Source organism: Myodes glareolus, chromosome 23 (assembly GCF_982192425.1).
Source record: "Myodes glareolus chromosome 23, mMyoGla1.1, whole genome shotgun sequence".
Classification (NCBI taxonomy): Eukaryota; Metazoa; Chordata; class Mammalia; order Rodentia; family Cricetidae; genus Myodes; species Myodes glareolus.
Window position 1 is genome coordinate 14,160,500 of NC_142048.1, and position 20,026 is coordinate 14,180,525.

Here is a 20,026-nt window from a genome sequence, read left to right on the forward strand (position 1 = left end):
ATGGCAGCTCACAACTATCTGTACCTCCAGTTCCAGGGCATCTGACCTTCATACCAATACACATAAAATGATAATAATAATAATATATTAAAATTATTTTAAAAATTAAAGCTTCATTTTGAGATAATAACAGATAAATAGCAGAGAGCCCAGTGTGCGCCTTACATAGCTTTCCCCAGTCTTTCAAAACCACTGCACAAACTCAGAGTCAGGGCATCAACATGAAGGCAGTCACGACACAGAACATTCTCACCACCACCAGGTGCTGTTTATAGCCAGTGATATCTTTTAAACCTTCCTGGGACTCTTTAAATATGTTTTCTTGGCTACTCCACCCTTCCTTTAAACTGAAGAAACAGAGTCCTAAGGAACCCATCTGTCGGCTTTAAGGTAAATCAGCACTTAGGTAATTAGATGGCTTTGGATGGAGAGGACAGGATGGTTATAGCCCTAACAGGAAAAGATTCTATATGCTTTTTTTTATAAATAGGAGTAAAATACCTCATTATAGAATATTTAGGATGTACAGGATCAAAGAATTTGGGGGGAATTAACTATCATATCATTACTCATTGCTAAGAAAGAAAAACAATTTCTATATCTATACACTTATTTATAAACACATTGACATTGATTTCGTCACAATTATGACTTGAATTTTCTCACCAAAATTCACGCTGAAATTTGTGTTTAGGTGGAAATTTAGACTATGATATCCAGAGCTGTGAGTTTGGAGAGATAATTAAGGTAAAATGAAGTCAAAAGAGGCTAATCCAACTGGGGGCCATGACTTTTCTTTCTTTTTCTATTTACTTTGTGATTGGTAGTGCTAAGGGTCAAACACAAGGCTTCCAGCATGCTAGGTCGGTACCCACTAGGCTACACCCCCAGTCTAGAGCTGTGACTCTCTAAGAAGAGGAATAGAGACCCAGACTAGTATGCTCTTATTTGATTTGAGACTCTGAAGGCCCTCGCTTGCAAAAGAGACCTGGTCAGGCACAGGTTCCAGTTCTCAGAACTCGAAACCACTAGTCCAACAAACCTTTATTCTTCATACATGAATCAGTTCGTGCAGTATCCATCATAACAGTTGAGAATGGACAAGGACACTGACAATCTTGAGGTCAATAGCATCACTGCAAACACAAAAGTTCTTACACCATTTTTCTCTCACCTTGATGGTCAGAAGACAGTGGATGCAGTAGTGAATTCTTATGGGCATCTCTTCAGATCTCCCTGGCTATAATGAATGGTACTCACTTTGCGGGGTGGGTGTCATGGAACTCCAACAGTAGGTACATGGCCAGGAACTTTTGCTTTAGTTGAACAAAGAGCAAATATTCAGGCAGTGGTTGGAAAGACTCTGAAGAGGTGAAAAAAATGGATGTTGCATGGAGAGGCATATTTCCAACCATCATTAGATTAATGACAAGAAGTTTTTATGTGTAACTGTGATACATCTGGCTTGGACCTCAGAGTTTGGAGCAACTGTCCCCATGAACCAGACAGTCCAGGGGTGGTCCCTGTAATGTACTCACATGTCATTAGCCCAGTCACTCCTTCCAGGGCCACACAAATCTGGGGCTGCCAGGCCAGCCTCGACCCACAAATCTGGGGCTGCCAGGAGACTCCTGCCAACAGCCTTCCTTCTAAATGCCAGTGGGCTGACTGATCAATACTCAGTCAAACAAGCCTTCCCAGGGAAATGGCAATTACCTCCCACTCCCAGAACAGGACCGATAAATGCGGTTATTTATATACAGTCATTTCACACACAATCTGATGCCCCTCACTCCGACTAATGAAGATTTCCCAAAAGAGTCTCTGTTTCTTAGGAGATTTTACTATAAGTAAAATTCTCTTACATGAATACCGTTATGTAACTTACCGGCATAAAAAAGAAGCCTGCTAATTCCATATTGCCATGAGGGCAGAACTATATACCCCACCATGGAAACCGTACTTTTCACTGGTTATTTTAAGAGTGATTTTCTTTCACTGAATTCATGAGTGAGGCTGGAATTCAGTTCATTTTTGAGTGTGAAAATAAAAGAAATGACTCTAAAAATAAAATAATTTGGATGTAGAGGCAACTGTACTAAGATTTTGTTTACAATCTTGAAGATAAAAATATGTGACCCTATTATCAAAAGCTATATGAACATCAATTTTAATATCTACAAAGTGGAAATTATCTGTGCCAACACGACAGAGGGATTCTGATTCAATAATGAGGCTTCCCACACTCAGATTCACCCTAGAGGAATTCTGCTGCCCAACGTCTCAAGTTCACTGACTGGTCTCAGTCCTCAGAAGGAAACTGGCCAAATGGATGTTTTGTGCTAAATGTCACTGACCAGCTGCTGATGAGGAGCAGGCCCTAAGCTTTCCAAGTCTGGTTTTTTCCTGTGAAAAGATGTGGAAGAAGAGGGTGGCAGTTATTGGACTGGATCTGGAGTCCCCAAAGTTCACAGAGCACCAGCATTACCTGGGGATGTTTTAAAAACCTGATATTGCCCAGACCACACCTGAGATGAACTCAATCAAATGCTGTTTGGTTAAATGGCACCAGTGATCTTTAGCACTCCCCAGGTGAATACACTCTACCACCAAAATTGAGAACTAGGAGGCACCATTCAGCTAGGAAAACTGAACACCTCAGAATAAAGTAGTAGGCAGTATTCTAAAAGAAGGCATTGCTTATGTGGTTGGCATTTGGTTCACAGTATTCAAAGACTGCAGTGTTTCCTAAAAGATGGAGATATAGCTGGACAGAGGGAGGTGTGATGCCGAGATTCTTCATAGAGGAATTGTGCAACCGCAAGTCTGTTTCAACTATTATCATCACTGACTGTGATTTCTAGAGTTGTGTATCATAAGATCTGTAACGAATGATGGCCAGTCTCACTATTGATCTTTGTTGCCATCTGCAAGGCCAAAAGCACATGTTCTTGGGCCAGAACATATACCCCAAAGGTCTATCTATTCCCGATTTGATCTTTAGAGTTTCTAATTCAGTGGTTTTGCTCATAATGGAAAAATAAATGTTTCTGATAGAATTTTTCTAGGGAAAGATATAGAAACATGGGGATTCCAGTAGCTTATAGGAAGTCACAAACTCAGTACTCAGTTCTGGGGAGAATTTTGAAGAAATTCCATTTTTTTTTTACTTTAAAGAATAATGTTTCTATTTTATTGAAAGTAGCTAGTTTCCTTAGATATAGGTTTCATGCATGTGGCTTTTAATGTTATGTGATGTTTTACTCTTTTGGCTTTTGGGGGAACCCACCACCTAGCTCCCAAATAAATCACACGTGGAGGCTTATTCTTAGTTATGGATGCCTGGCTTTTCTTAAATTTTCTCAACTACCTTTTGCCTCTGGGCTTTCATCTTTCTCTATTCACACATACCTTTCTTCTTTCTCCGTGGCTTGCTGTGCAGCTGAGTGGCTGGCCCCTGATGTCCTCCTCTCCATGTTCTCTTGCTCCTCTCCTTCCTTGTTTCTCCTTCGATTTACACTTTCTGCCTACTAGCTCTGCCTAACCTTGCTCCTGCCTTGCTATTGGCTGTTCAGCTCTTTATTAGACCATCAGGTGTTGTAGACAGGCAAGAATTACAGCTTCATAGAGTTAAATGCAGTATAAACAAAAGCAACATACCTTAATATGATATTGACCAACATTTTACTGTTATTATGTATGTAGCCCATAGCTTTATGATGCATTTAAACCCTTAAGAGTCTAAAAGTTCTGCTTATTGAACTGCTATATGCAAAACATAGGCAAGACTATATAATTAAATAGTATTAAAACAATAAGTCCATAAATCACAAATAAACAGCATTCTCTCAATAGAAAGCTATATGTCAGAATTATAAAATTATAGCTGTATTTGAATTTTCACCTGAATGATAATCAGGAAATAAACAGTTTGGGGATTTGTTTTTAATGTGTGCGCATTTTGATAGAGTACAAAGGTTCTATATGGATCAGCATTTCTTATGTGATTGATGGTTTTCTGAGGAATACGTAGGATAAATAGTGCCTCTTTGCCTTTTAACTACACAAATATATTTATTTCAATGAAGTTGAAAGCACCATTCTCCTCTTTCTAGATTATTTAATATAAGGTGTGCCATTGACTGTGAAATATAAATAGGTTATAGATTATCATTAATGCTTTCCCTAAGGAAGACTGAAGCTGTCTGTGGTGATTGACAGGGCTTTGAGTTGGATTCCCACAAGTAGAGGCTAAATGCATGTTCTTATTGTATATTTTGGATAAGCATCCTGTAATGATATTTTGCTTGTAATCTAATAAATAAAGGCTGCCTGAAGACCAGAGTGAAAAGCTAATCATACTAGTTAGCTATAGAGGTCAGGCAGTGTTGGCACACGCCATTAATCCTGGCACTTGGCGGGCAGAGGCTGATGGATCTCTGTGAGTTCAAAGCCACCCTGGGCTACACTAGATTGATCCCGTCTCAAAGAAAAACAGAACCAGGTGGTGGCAGCTCACACCTTTAATCCCAGTACTTGAGAGTCACATGCCTTTAATCCCAACACTAGAGAGGTAGAGTCAGGAAGTGATATGGCTGGGTAAGGAGAGGAATATAAACCAGGAAGAGACAGGATTTCAGATACAGTCTGAGGATGCAGTGTGAGCAGGCAGTCTTAGGATTCAATCTGACATGGCAGTCTGAGGTTCTCTAGAGACAGCATAGAGTCTGAGAATTCCAAGAGACAGGATGGCCCCTTTGGTTCGAGCATCAGTACAGTCAGAACTTTCTAGTGGCTGATCACTCAGCTTTTCTGATCTTCCAGCAATTTCCCTGATAGCTGACTCTGGGTTCTTATTACTAAGACCAATTAGGCCAAGCTGGAGCAGGCCTGAGAAAGTGACCTCTGCGTGAGTGGGAGTGGATCTAGACCAGGGACATTTACAGAAACAGGACCGAACCAGAGACCTAGGCCAGAGCAGGCCTGAGGCAGCTAACTCCACAGGAGCAGGATTGAGCCAACGACCTGGGCCAGAGCAGGTCTGGGACAGTGAACTCCCCAGGAGTGGGAGCTGATCCAGACCGGAGACATTTGCTGAAGCAGGATTGGGCCAGGACCTCTGTGGGTCTAGGTGCACCCGAGTCTGGGAACTCCAAGGAAGTAGATCAGAGCCAGAGATCATTGAGGGACAAACTCCAAGTGAGGGACCTCTGCAGGAGCAGATCCAGACCAGGGACATTTACAGAAACAGGTCTGAGCTGGCAACTTTAACCAAACAAGTGGAAGACATGTATGACAAGAACTTTAAAATCTTTGAAGAAAGAAATTGAAGAAGACACCAGAAAGTGGAAAGATCTCGCATGCTCTTGTGTAGGTAGAATTAATATAGTAAAATTGGCAATCTTACCAAAAGCAGTCTATAAATTCAATGCAATGCCCATGAAAATCCCAGCAAAATTCTTCACAGACCTTAAAGAATGGTACTCAACTTCCTAAGGAAAAGCAAAAAACACAGGATAGCCAAAACAATCCTGTACAATAAAAGAATTTCTGGAGGCATCACGATGCCTGACTTCAAACTCTGCTACAGAGTTGCAATACTGAAAACAGCCTGGTATTGGCATAAAAACGAACAGGAGGACCAATGGAACCACATTGAAGACCCAGATATTAATCCACATACCTACAAACACCTGATTTTTGACAAAGAAACAAAAAAAAACCAAAATGAGAAAAAGAAAACATATTTAACAAATGGTGCTGGCGTAACTGGATGTCAACATGTAAAATAATGAAAGTAGATCCATATCTATCACTATGCACAAAACTCAAGTCCAAATGGATCAAAGACCTCAACATCAAGCCAGCCACACTGAACCTCATAGAAGAGAAAGTGGGAAGAACACTTGAACACATTGGCACAGGGAACCACTTCCCAAATATAACCCTAGCAACACAGACACTGAGAGAGACAATTAATAAATGGGACCTCCTGAAACTGAAAAACTTCTGTAAAGCAAAGGACACAGTCAACAAGAAAAAATGGCAGCCTACAGAACAAGAAAAGTTCTTTACTAACCCCACATAACACAGAGGTCTAATATCCAAAATATACAAAGAACTCAAAAAATTGTTCATCAAAAGAACAAATAATCCAATAAAAAATGGAGTACACACCTAAACAGAGAACTCTCAACAGAGGAACCTAAAATGGTTGAAAGATGCCTAGGGAAATGCTCAACATTCTTAGTTGTCAGAGAAATGCAAATCAAGCAACTCTGATATTCCATCTTACACCTGTAAGAATGACCAAAATCAAAAACACTGATGACAACTTATGCTGGAGAGGTTATGGGGTAAAGGGAACACTCCTGCATTGCTGGTGGGAATGCAAGCTGGTACAGCGCCTTTGGCAATTTCTCAGAAAATTAGGAAACTACCTTCTTCAAGACCCAGTAATATCACTTTTGGGTATATATCCAAAGGATGCTCAATCGTGCCACAAGGACAGGTGCTCAACTATGTTCATAGCAGCTTTGTCATAGTCAGAACCTGGAAACAATCTAAATATCCCTCGAATGAAGAATAGATAAGGAAAATGTGGTACATTTATACATTGGAGTACTACACAGCAGAGAAAAAATAATGCCACCTTGAAATTTGCAGGCAAATGTATGGAGCTAGAAAAAAAAATCATACGGAGTGAGGTAACCCAGACCCAGAAAGACAATTATCATATGTACTCACTCACGAGTGGTTTTTAAACATAAAGCAAAGAAACACAAATCACAATCCCAGAGAACTTAGACAACAATGAGGACACTAGAGACACTTACATAAATCTAATCTACATGAGAAGTATAAAAAGACAAGATCTCCTGAGTAAATTGGGAACATAGAGACCATGGAAGAGGTAGAAGGGGAGGAGAGAGGCAGGAAGGGGAACAGAGAAAAATGTAGAGCTCAATTGAATCAATTTTTTAAAAAGACTAATTAGAATTAGTACTGCTGTATCCTTTAAAAAGAGTATGAGTGTGTGAAAGAACAGAGTGTGTCTTCCAGAATATCACTGAAACATCTTACTGTGTGAATTCTCCTCTGGTGAGTATGGAAAAGAGTAGAGACTCCTCCTTGGTTATAAAAGGATGAAAATATTAAGTCACAGAAAAAATGGGGGTAATGCCATTCACACTCATTTTCTAGTCTTCCTTGTGTTGTGTAACAGCTTCCTCTGAGACTGGAACATTTCCATCTTGCAGGGAAACTCCTTAGGTCGTAAGGTAAACAACTCAAAATAGCTCCAGGAAGCCCCTAAACTGACCGGATTCACTAGGCCCCTCCCCGCCAGGTTAGGCAGTATAAGCCGAGCATCTCCTAGGAATGGAGGATAGGAGCCTGAAACAGCCATCTTCTGTAACTAGGCATCTTCCAGGGGCAGGACTGGGACATCAATCCAGCCACAAAACCTTTGACCTACAATCTTTCCTGCCCGCTAGATGTGTGGGAGCAATGGAGGCACAGATCTTGTAGAAGTGGCCAACCAATGACTGACAGTCTTGTTTGAAGCCCGCTATACCACTGTCCCCCCACAAGGGACTCCACACTGGACACCGCCTGGATGACCAGGAACAGAGGTCAGACAACCCAGAGGCCTAGGATAGAAAAAAAACAATAAAAAGATTCCTAGTGGTATTCTGCTCTAGTCATAGGTAGGTGCCTAACCCAACCTTCACCAGAGAGGCTTCCTTCAGTAACTGATAGGAGCAGATGCAGAGACCCACAGTCAAACAGTTAGATATTTCAGTCGGGTCCCTTCCCTCAGAAGAAGAGGAGGAAGAATTGTAGGACCCAGAGGGGTCAAGGACACCAGTCCACAGCATCAACTAAGCAGGGCTCACAGGGGCTCACAAAGACTCAAGATGGAATCACTAAGCCTGTGTGAATCTGTACTAGGTCCTTGGCAAATATGTTACAGTTGTTAACTTAGTGCTTCTGTGGGACTCCTAACAGTGTGAGTGGGGGTGGGGGAGTGTCTCTGACTCTTCTGCCTACTCTTGGGACCCTTTTCCTCCTGCTGGGTTGCCTCCAGCCTTGACATGAGGGTCTGTGCCATGGCTTATTGTAGTGTGTTATGCCATATTTGGTTAATAGTCTTGGAAGGCCAACTCTTTTCTGAAGGTAAATGGAGGAGGAATGAATCTGGGGGAGAGGGGAGGTAGGGAGAGGAGTTGGGAGAAGTGGAGGGAGGGGACACAGTGATCAGGATACATTTTAGGAGAGAAGGAGAAAGAAGAAGGAGGAGGAAGAAGAAGAGGAGGAGGAGGAGAAAGAGGAAGAGAAAGAAGAAGAAGAAGAAGAAGAAGAAGAAGAAGAAGAAGAAGAAGAAGAAGAAGAAGAAGAAGAAGAAGAAGAAGAAGAAGAAGAAGAAGAAGAAGTTGTTGTTGAAGCTGAAATTCCCTCTCGGCTGCAATGAAGCTGAGCTGCAAAGAAGACTCCAAGACCAGACTAGCTGCCTGGAAGAAGCAGAAGCCAGCCGAGCTGCCTGGAAGAGGTTTACACCCCTGAGTCACCTGGAAAGTGAGCTCTCTGGCTTGTTGAGCTGCCTGCAGCTGTGTGGTAGGCCCCAGGTTCCCAGCTTTGTGAGTTGTCCGTCCCCCATGCTTGGGTGGGCTTTGGTGATGCAACTGTCTGTGTGTTATTTCTTTTCCTATGAGTAACCGCCCTCATCCTTCTTCCTGTAAGTAATCCCAATGAAATTCCTGGTTCAGCGAGTTGGACTTCGATGGCATGTGTACTTTGGCCCGTCACGGGCTCCCCGTCTGGGCGGGGTGAGTAGACGTGTGTGTGGTATCTCCCCGGGAAGAGTTGTGTCACGCGACACCTAGTCGCAAGAGAGTGATCACACGTTAGGAGCTCAGCCAGTCAGAGGCACACTCACTGTGAGCAGGACTACAAGAAAGGGACCGTGGAAGCTCTGTTGTTGGTAGCAGCCCCAGCTAATTACTACTTTCACGAGCAGCAAGGCAGCTAGCTTCGCCACAGCTGCTGGAGGACGGGAGGAGGCCAGATGTGGCCACAGTTCGGGGAGCAGAGTTACCACCACCATAGTTCTTTGCAGGGGTGTAAACTGCGGTCACGGTGGCCGAGAAGACTTTCTGGTGACCTCTCAAGCGTGCACCCTGGAGACTTGATTTCATGACCCTTCATTCATATTCTTTAAGTAAATCCACTTTCTATTTATAATCTAATCCATAAAATCATAAGATATACAAGAAATCTTGACGGACATACTTTTGAGGTGAAATTAAGAACAAGAAAATTCTCTATCATTTTGTGAAAAGAAATGGACGAGGGGCTTCATTGTTTTGCTTTTATTTTAATTTTATTTTTCACACACACACACACACACACACACATACACACACACACACCCGTATTCTCTTCAAAGCATACAGTCTGTTGCCCAACAGCTCAGTGCTGTTTCTCTATGTGATATTTTGATTAGATAAGTGTATATTTCCAGTAAATGTGAATGGTTTGTTCCAAATAGATGCATTTATAACTGAAGCCTTTGTTCCATGTTTTCTCATTTATTTTAAAGACTATATTGTGTTTTGTCATGGCCTTTGACTAAAATAATGAGTTCGCTGATTCATTTTTGAATTTTAAGTCTCTAAAATCAGCTCTGCACTGGGAAATCATTCCCAGGCCAAGGAATGGAGAATATGGCATAAGGCACATGACCTAGACATTCATATTGCATTTTGGGGGCTCTTCTACCCCCTACCCCAGTTGTGTGTTTGCACCAGGGCATGAAATCTACTAACTTGCTACAGACTTGCTCTCTTGGAGAAACGTTAGGACAACTTAAGAAAGGCTGATCCTTGACAGATTTACATAGATGCAGATGGCGTTCCAAATTCATTGGGTGATCTTCATAAGTAATGAACCTGGCCTGAGGCTGTGGATGAGGCTAAGCGCTGGGGTGTTTCTTTACTGTGAGAGTCTCTGGAATTGAGTCTCCAGCAACAAGCCCCTCCCTCTCCTTGTAATAATAATAATAATGAAAGTTAAGAAAGGAAACAAGATATACAAGGCCCCTTGCAGTTGTGAGTGGCACCCTGTTTGGGGACAGATTAACGGCTGTGACTATTCAGAGAAACACTTTGTTGATGTGAAGCCAGGGGCCTGGAAGCCAAGCTGACTTCTGTGTGATGAAGTAATAAGTATTAAGTCGAGGAAGGGCAGCCATCTTGTGGGTAAGTCCGAGGCAAAGACGTAGCTTAACTCTAAGGAAGGGTTTCCCGTCCATTCTAGAGAAAACTGGACGGCTGTCACACCCGTTTTCCTATTTGCAGGTCACTTTTCATTTAAATTGTTTCACGACAACTGTCCCAAGTTTCACTGTTCTAGAAAACACTTTTGTGCTCTCAAGGAAAAAAAAATTAAAAAAGGAATAGTACAATTCCCTAACAAAAAGTCTTTGTGACTTCACGGGGCTCGGACGCACGCAATCATGGTGACCCGCGGATGCTGCTGATTGGCAGACAACCTCTTTCCGAGAGCGAGAGACATCAGGAAGTTATGCAGGGCATCGCCGGAGTCACGGATGGATAACTGCGTTTGGCAGTACCAGGAGCCATGACTGCCAAAGGGTGCAGTCTGCTGAAGCGTGAGCTGAAACCGCGCAGGATAAAGGGAGCTAGGTCCTTATGAAAATAGTATTGATTTCATTCACGAGCTCCTTTTAATCAAGCGCTCTCAATCAAGAAAGTCGTTTTTAACTGAAGCTTAAAGTTTCCCTTTCTGGGCGCAAAACTCTCTGTGCCAAATGGAAACGTTATCTGATGAGGCTCAATAACTTTTATTGGCCTGTTTCGAGGAATTTATCATTTTGATTGCTTTTGCCTAATTATTGAAAGACACAAACCTCATACTGAAGATAAATTTTCTTTTCCAGAATTTCCAAGGCTATAAAGGATTTCTTTATTCATCTAGTTAATGAGCATTGATGAAATACCTACTATCACCCAGGCATTGGGCCAGATGCTTGAAACGCAAAGTTGAGTAAGGCCGTCTATGGGCTAGCTTTACTAAGCCATTAGAGAAATGTCAAATCAAAATCTTCTTAGGGGCTGGAGGGAGTGCTCGCTGCTCTTCCACCCACTTGTATGCAGCATACAACAGCCTGCAACTCGAGTTCCAGGGGATGGCATGACCTCTCTTGGCATCTGCAGGCACCTGCATCCATGTGGCGCTCATACATTCCTCCGACCCCCGCCACCCAAAATATATAGAGATAAATAAAATAAAAACCTAAAACTATCAATAAAAACTTCATGAAATGTAAGAATCGCAAAGTTTACAGTGTAGACAAAGGATCGAGGAGCCCATATGAAAAGGGAGGAATCAGTGCCCTCCTGGGGTCGGAGAACTTTCATATGGAGAGTGTCAAAGCCCAAGTGGCCACATGATACGGTGAGGTGTAAAATATGGGAACGTGTAGTTCTTTGTTTGTTTGTTGTTACTCTAATCCACGTTGGAACACCAAAATGTTGGTTGTTTTCTACTCTTTACTCTTTTGGGGGCCTCCACCAACTCCCCCCAAAAACACATGGAAGCTTATTATTACTTATAAATGCCCGTCCTTAGCTTGTTTTGTTTCTAGCCAACTTTTCTCAAATTATGCCATCTACCTTTTCCCTCTGGATTTTCGTCTTTTCTTACTTCCGCATCTTACTTTCACTCTGACTCCGTGACTGACTGGATGAGTGTGTGGTTGGTCCCTGGCATCCTCCTCTCCTTGCTCTCCCGTTCCAGGTTTCTCCTCCTATTTAACCTCTTTGCCTGCCAGCCCCGCCTATCCTTACTCTCCCGCCTCGCTCTTGGCTGTTCAGCGCTTTATTAGACCATCAGGTGTTTTAGACAGGCAAAAAAAAATCGCAGCTTCACAGAGTTAAACAAATGCAGCATGAACAAAAGCAACACATCTTTACATCATTAAGCAAATGTTCCACAGCATAGACAAAAGTAACACACCTTAAAATAATATTCTACAACAGAAACCATAATGTGCCAACCACCAGCCATCTTTACACGACATCAATAGTTTTTTTTATTTAGTTGTACATTTATTTATTTTACACCCTGAACAGACAGTTTCTCCGCCCTCCTCCTCTCCCATCCCCCACCTCCCTTCTGCCGTCTCTCCCACACCATTACTTATACCTCACCTACACATATCATTTATATAACTATTCACTTGAAATTCTTCTTTGTTTGTTGTTGCTTTTGAGACATCTTACCATGTATCCCTGGTGGACCTTAAACTCACAGGGCTCCTCCTACCTCTGCCTCCTGACCAAAGGCATTCACTACCAGGTACGGCTGACATTATTCTTTAAAATAACTAACTCCAAAAGATCAAGTTCCGTTTTTTGGTATGCTAATGGTGCTTTTCTAATGATATTTATTCTCTGTGAGAACTATCCCCTTTTCCAAAAGATCATTCTTGAGGCTGAGGAGATGATTCAGTTGGCAAAGTATGCTTACTTCCAAGCATGGGCACCTGGGGTTGGCTCCTCAGCACCCATGTAAAACAGCCAAGCATGGTGCTGTGCCTTTGTATCCCTGGTGTTGGGGGCAGGGAGGGGACAGGGACAGACAGTCAGTGAGCTTCAGGTTCAGTGAGATGTTACAAGGAGCGGGGCCCCTTGTTTATCCCTGCCACCTGGCTAGCTTACACCCGAAATAACCACACAAAAACTGTATTCATTAAAACACTGCTTGGCCATTAGCTCTAGTTTCTTATTGGCTAATTCTTACATCTTAATTTAGCCCATTTCTATTAATCTGTGTCCAAACATGTGACTGGGGCTTACCGGCAAGATTCTAACCAGTGTCCATCTCAGGCAGGAGATCCATGACATCTCTCACTCTGCCCTTCTTCCCAGCATTCAGTTCTGTCTTCTCTGCCTACCTACGTTCTGCCCTATCAGGCCCAAAGCAGTTTCTTTATTCATTAACCAATGAAAGCAACACATGAACAGAAGAATCCCCTACACCAGTGAGAGACCATGTCTCAAAATGTAACCTGGAGAGAGACAAAGATGCCCGTAATCCACCTTTGACCCCCAAGTGCCTGCATGTACACTCCTACATACATGTTCACAAACATATACCACATACGTGGAAAACATACTTCTATATGTTGTGCATGTGTCCTAGGCTTCTGTCTCCCTTCGCTTTCAACTTTTAACCCTGTGACCTCTTTGACCAGCTACCTGCCCTTGAACTAATGGACATTTATGTTCTGGAGCTGGCGACTAACCAGTCCCTGCTAAATATTGGGGTACGGATGCCACAGTCCCTCGCCATGAGTGTGGATGATTTGACAGGGCTTCCCTGGAGGTCAGGGTGAAAGGCCACCCTTCCCTAAAACTTATGCTTAGCCTGCGTCTCTTGTCATTCTACCCATCTTCCCCAACCGGGTACTTTCTTCATAGTCTCTTCCACAGAAATCCAGAACTGCCGAGGAACTCAGTCAGAGAGGCACCAGCACCCTCCACCACACTCCCCAATCGTCTGTCTACCACCACCCAAAGGAGAAACTACCCACCCTGTCCTCACAAGGTATCCTGTGCACCTGCCTCCCTAGCAGCTCTTGGAACATGACTCTGACACGGATACGTTTCATTCCGTGGAAAAGGAAATTCGTAGGGTTCCAGGCAGACACTTGGTATTCCTTCCAGAGTAGAACATTTAGTCCACAGACAGACTCTCCTGCTAGGTGCCTTACTTTCTAGCTATTACCAAAGAGATACCTCTCTTGTTTTGTTATCATAATTTTGTTTCTTCGGAGCTTAAATATTTGATTAGGATATGCTCTTCAAAGTGAGGAGCTTTGTGTCGAGAGTAACTGGTCATATTTATCCCACTCTCTGCTCTTTCTCTCCCCCTCCTTCCGCAGACCTAGAGGCCTCTGTGACCTTCCTGTCCTTCCTCCTCCTCACTCCACATGTGAGGACACATGTGATATTTATCTTAGGCTCATTTTGCTTCCTATTATGACCTCCAGTTCCACCCACCTTTTTCAAACAATATAATTTCACTTTTCTTTGTGGCTAAAAACTCCATTGTGCATATGCGCATTTTCATTACCTGCTCATCTCCTGACAGGCACCTGGGCTGTTCCACAACCAGACCACAGGAAAAGGTGAAGGGACAAATGCAGGTGTGTAGGTTTCCCTAGGGCATGGTGACATGGGCTCTTCTGAGTATCAACTCAGGAATAACACCGCTGAATCATGGAGGTTCTATTTTTAGTAGAACTTCATACTGATGTCTGCCTTAGTGGGTCTAATTTATATTACTGCCAAAAGTTTATAGAGGTTTTGTTTCCTCCACATCCTTGCTAACATCTGCTGGGGTTTGTTTTGCTTTGTTTTGTTTTGCTGATAATGATTCTAAATGCAGTATGATAGGATCTCCGTGTAGTTTGATTTATTTGTATTTTCCTGACAGCTACAGATATTGAATATGTTTCCATTGGCCATTTGTACTGCATTACACAAGTGTTCATTTGTCTTCCCGTTTATTGATTGTACCGTTTTTTTCCCTTGCCAGTTAAGCCTTTGAGTTTTTTTTTTTATATATTCTGCAGACGAATACTCTGTTAGACGAATATCTGGCGAAGACTTTCTCCCATTCTGTAGGCTGTCTTTTTACTCCTGTAATTGTTTCTTTGACTGTATAGAAGCTTTTGAATTTAATTAATTCTGTGTTTAATTCTTGCTGTTTTTTACTGAGATACTGAAATGCTTTGTTCAGGAACAGTGTTGTGATCTAGTTTTAGGATTCCACACGTGGACAGCCAGTTTTCCCAGTATGAAAAAGCTGTTTCCCCAATGTATAGTTTTGGCACCTTTGTCAAGAATCACATGGCTAAAGCTACATGGGCTTCCTTCTGGATATTTTGTTTTATTTTCTTCTGTGCTAGTAACATCCTGTATTTGTCAGTATGTCTCTGTAGTATTGTTTGAAGTCATATATTACCATATCTCCAGCACCATTCTTTTCTCTCAAGAGTACTTTGGTTTCTGTGAGTTCGAGGCCAGCCTGGACTATTAGGGTAGTTCCAGGACAGGCTCCAAAGCTACAGCAAAACCCTGTCTTCAAAAACAAAACAAAAAACAAAAACTAAAACAAAATAAAAATGAGTACTTTGGGTACAAAGAATTATATTTTCCTCTTTTAAAACTTGTCTCATTGCCTTTGATTTATTTTATTTTAGTGTGTGTATGTGTACAGGTGCCTGCAAAGACCAGAAGAGGGATCCCTTGAAATTGGAGCTTCAGGTGGTTGTCAACTGCCCAACGTGGGTGCTGAAAACTGAACTTGGGTCCTAGGCAAAAGCATCAAGCACTCTTTACAGCTGAGCCATGTCTCCAGCCATCTCTGCAGTCCTGACTTTGATTTTCCTCAATTCTCTCAGCACTTATCTTGCCTTCTTCTCTCTTTCCATTAATTTCTGTTTCCTCCTTCCTGCTCCATAATGTATTATTTGTAAAACCACTGTGGAGAATAGAGATGGTAAGAGTATCAATTAAGAGAATGCACATATTTTAGGACAGGTGAGATGGCTCAGTGGGTAAGGGCCCTTGCCTACAAACCCGATGACCTGAGTTCTATCCCTGGAAAGCCACGTTGTGAAAGAAGAAATCCAAGTCTTGGAAGTTGTCCTCTGGCCTCCTGACCTCCATAGGAACTCTGATGTATCTGCCTCTGACCCCTGTAACTCTAAACAAAATATAACAAAATTTTTTTCAAAGAAGATATGATTTGAAAGATATATAAATATGTGGCTAATTATCATTTGAATTTCACTAATGAATAATTATATGGTATTTTACTCTTTAGTTTACGGTCTCTTATTTTACTTATTTATGGTCAACCACGGCCTGAAAAATATTAAAAAGAAAATTCCCAAAGTAAATAATTCCTAAGTTTCAAATGTCACATCATTCTGAGTAGCATGACCACACCCAGTAGACCTGACTCTGTCCTTCCTGGGCTGTGACTCAGCCTCTGCATTGTGTCCACCTATATATGCCACTGCCCCTAGTCACTGCACACTGTGTCCACCCTATATATACCACTCTCACTAGACACTGCACACTGTGTCCACCCTATATATACCACTGCCCCTAGTCACTGTACACTGTGTCCACCCTATATATGCCACTGCCCCTAGTCACTGCATACTGTGTCCACCCTATATATGCCACTGCCCCTAGTCACTGCACACTGTGTTCACCCTATATATGCCACTGCCCCTAGTCACTGCACCCTGTGTCCACCCTATATATGCCACTGCCCCTAGTCACTGCACCCTGTGTCCACCCTATATATGCCACTGCCCCTAATCACTGCATACTGTGTCCACCCTATATATACCACTGCCCCTAATCACTGCATACTGTGTCCACCCTATATATGCCACTGCCCCTAATCACTGCATACTGTGTCCACCCTATATACACCACTCTCACTAGACACTGCACACTGTGTCCACCCTATATATACCACTGCCCTTAGTCACTGCACACTGTGTCCACCCTATATATGCCACTGCCCCTAGTCACTGCACACTGTGTCCACCCTATATATGCCACTGCCCCTAATCACTGCATACTGTGTCCACCCTATATATGCCACTGCCCCTAGTCACTGCACACTGTGTCCACCCTATATATGCCACTGCCCCTAATCACTGAATACTGTGTCCACCCTATATATGCCACTGCCCCTAGTCACTGCACACTGTGTCCACCCTATATATGCCACTGCCCCTAATCACTGCATACTGTGTCCACCCTATATATGCCACTGCCCCTAGTCACTGCATACTGTGTCCACCCTATATACACCACTCTCACTAGACACTGCACACTGTGTCCACCCTATATATACCACTGCCCTTAGTCACTGCACACTGTGTCCACCCTATATATGCCACTGCCCCTAGTCACTGCACACTGTGTCCACCCTATATATGCCACTGCCCCTAATCACTGCATACTGTGTCCACCCTATATATGCCACTGCCCCTAGTCACTGCACACTGTGTCCACCCTATATATGCCACTGCCCCTAATCACTGAATACTGTGTCCACCCTATATATGCCACTGCCCCTAGTCATTGCACCCTGTGTCCACCCTATATATGCCACTGCCCCTAATCACTGCATACTGTGTCCACCCTATATATGCCACTGCCCCTAATCACTGCATACTGTGTCCACCCTATATACACCACTCTCACTAGACACTGCACACTGTGTCCACCCTATATATACACCACTGCCCTTAGTCACTGCACACTGTGTCCACCCTATATATGCCACTGCCCCTAATCACTGCATACTGTGTCCACCCTATATATGCCACTGCCCCTAGTCACTGCACACTGTGTCCACCCTATATATGCCACTGCCCCTAGTCACTGCACCCTGTGTCCACCCTATATATGCCACTGCCCCTAGTCACTGCACACTGTGTCCACCCTATATATGCCACTGCCCCTAGTCACTGCACACTGTGTCCACCCTATATATGCCACTGCCCCTAGCCACTGCACACTGTGTCCACCCTATATATGCCACTGCCCCTAGTCACTGCACACTGTGTCCACCCTATATATGCTACTTTTCATTTGTCACTTGGGATTGTCTCAATTATCAAGCCGACTTTCAATGTATTGAAATGCCTGTTTAAGTAACAGTTACGTTTATAACTGTCCCAAGGCACGAGAGTGGGAGGCTTGAATATGCCTAAGAGAAGCCATGAGGAGCTTCTTCCTTTAATTATTTTTTGCAGTAGTGATTATTGAACTTAGGGCATGCTAGACAAGTGGTTTACCTCTGAGCCATAACCCCAGCTCAAGCGTTTGCTTGAAATGAAATAGTACAATTTCTTGACTTAATAAAAAGAAAGAAAAAGCTCTCCACTACAGCTGCTAAGATCTGTGGTCAAAATGAATCTTCTGTCTGTGAAACTGTGAAGAAGACAAACAAATCCACGCTACTTTTGCTGTTGTGTCTCAAACTCCAGCACTATGCCCACAGTGCTTTCTAAGTGGTTAAGATGAAAAAAAAAAAGCCTTAAATTTTTGAGTGAGAAACATGAAAGCATGCTTTTATGGATGACAGTGCTTTTTTTCCAGAAAGCACAAAGACTTGCTAAAATAAGGAGTGCCTCAAAATGAGAGGTAGGAACTACCTCACTGCAAGGGTCAGTTGTACAAAATTAGACATACGTTTGGGCTGCAAACCATGAAAACTATTGGAGACACGGCTACAGTGTGGGAAGGCAAGTGGGTGGTGAGATGGGGAGACTGGTTAACAGGCACAAAATTACAGTTGAATAGGAGAAATAAATCTCCGTGTTCTTTAGCACAATGAGGCGACTATAGCTAAAAATAGTATTGTGTATTTCTAAGCAGCTGCCTGAGATTCCGAAAGGTCTTAACACGGAAGCCCAGATAGAGGTGCAACTGTGAGTGAAGAATTCAATGAGATCTAGAAAGGTCCGCTATTCTTGTAGGGAAAACATAGTTCTACACTATATATTAGTTACCTGTCTCATTGCTGTGACCGAATGACAAAGCAATGTAAAAAGGGAGGGCTCACTTTGCCTCACACCTTAGGGTACAGCCTAGCTTGGCAGCAGAGGCATGGCGGACAAAAGCTGTGGCCCCAGCTCACGTTGCACCCGCAGTCAGGACGCAGAGGATGGGTGTGGCTGCTCAGCTTGCTCTTTTCTTCCTTTGGTCTTTTAGCTCCTTTTCTATTGCTGTGGAGATGCCATGCCCCTGGCAGCCTATCGAAGAAAGAGTGTATTGACCTTACAGTTTCAGAGGATGACTCCATGACCGTCCTGGTAGGAGGCAGGGAAGCCAGTAGGCAGACGTGGCAGGAGCTGAGAGCTTACAAGTTAAAACGACCACCAGGGGGCAGAGAATGAGTGTAGCGGGAATGGCATGGGGTCTTGAAACCATCAGCCCCCACTGATACACCTCTTCTGACCAGGTCATGAGTCCTAATTCTTCCCAAACAGTTTTACCAACTGGGCTTCGAGCATTCAGATGGGGTCTGTGGGAGCTGTTCTCATTCAAACCACCATATTTAGTCTAGTACTTTCGGCATTGCTGAATCTAGAAAAACCTTCGGCGGGCAACATTAACCATCACTCCTGGCACAAACAGTAACCGGAGGAGTTGTATCTTCTGACAAATAAGCTACCACTGCATTTCAGCAGAAGAAGAGGAAAGAACGTGACCTCATGTAGGTGTTTAATTGTGAGAAAACTGGTTTGGGAAGATGATGCCCATTAAAATCTACACACACATAAATGCAGAGGCAGAACTGGTCCGATAACTGTGGGAGAGCAGATTAACTCCCATACTGTTTGGTGATACTGCAGAGCGTGTGATAAAGCCATGCTCAATCTATAAGTAAGATGGAATGTTCTCTGTATTTGGAAAACATCTAGAAAGTGTTGGTGCTTATCTTATGGAATGGCTCTAATGTTTTATCCAGAAGCTGGGAGAGGAAGGGTTGGAATTAGATGCCTGTTATTGATGGACAATGCACCTACCAACCTGAGTACATTTGGTATGGATACAGTGAAGTGATATTTTTGATATATTTTATTGGCATATATTAATTATATATATATTCCTATATGTGTATGTTTTGATCATAGTCATACCCCATTTTCCACTCTTGTGCCCCCCATTGCTGTTGATCCTTTTCCTTCCTACCCCTCTACATTGGTGTGTGTGTGTATGTGCATGCGTGTGTGCCCCATATGAGTTTAAATAGGTTGGTTACAGGAGTATGTGTAAAGAGTTATTTACAGATAACTCATCAGTGTCTACACAGCTGAATAAAATGTCTTTCCCCAGCAATCATTACCGGCCGATAGATCCTCAAAGAGAGTAGGGGTTCATGGGCCTCTCCCAAG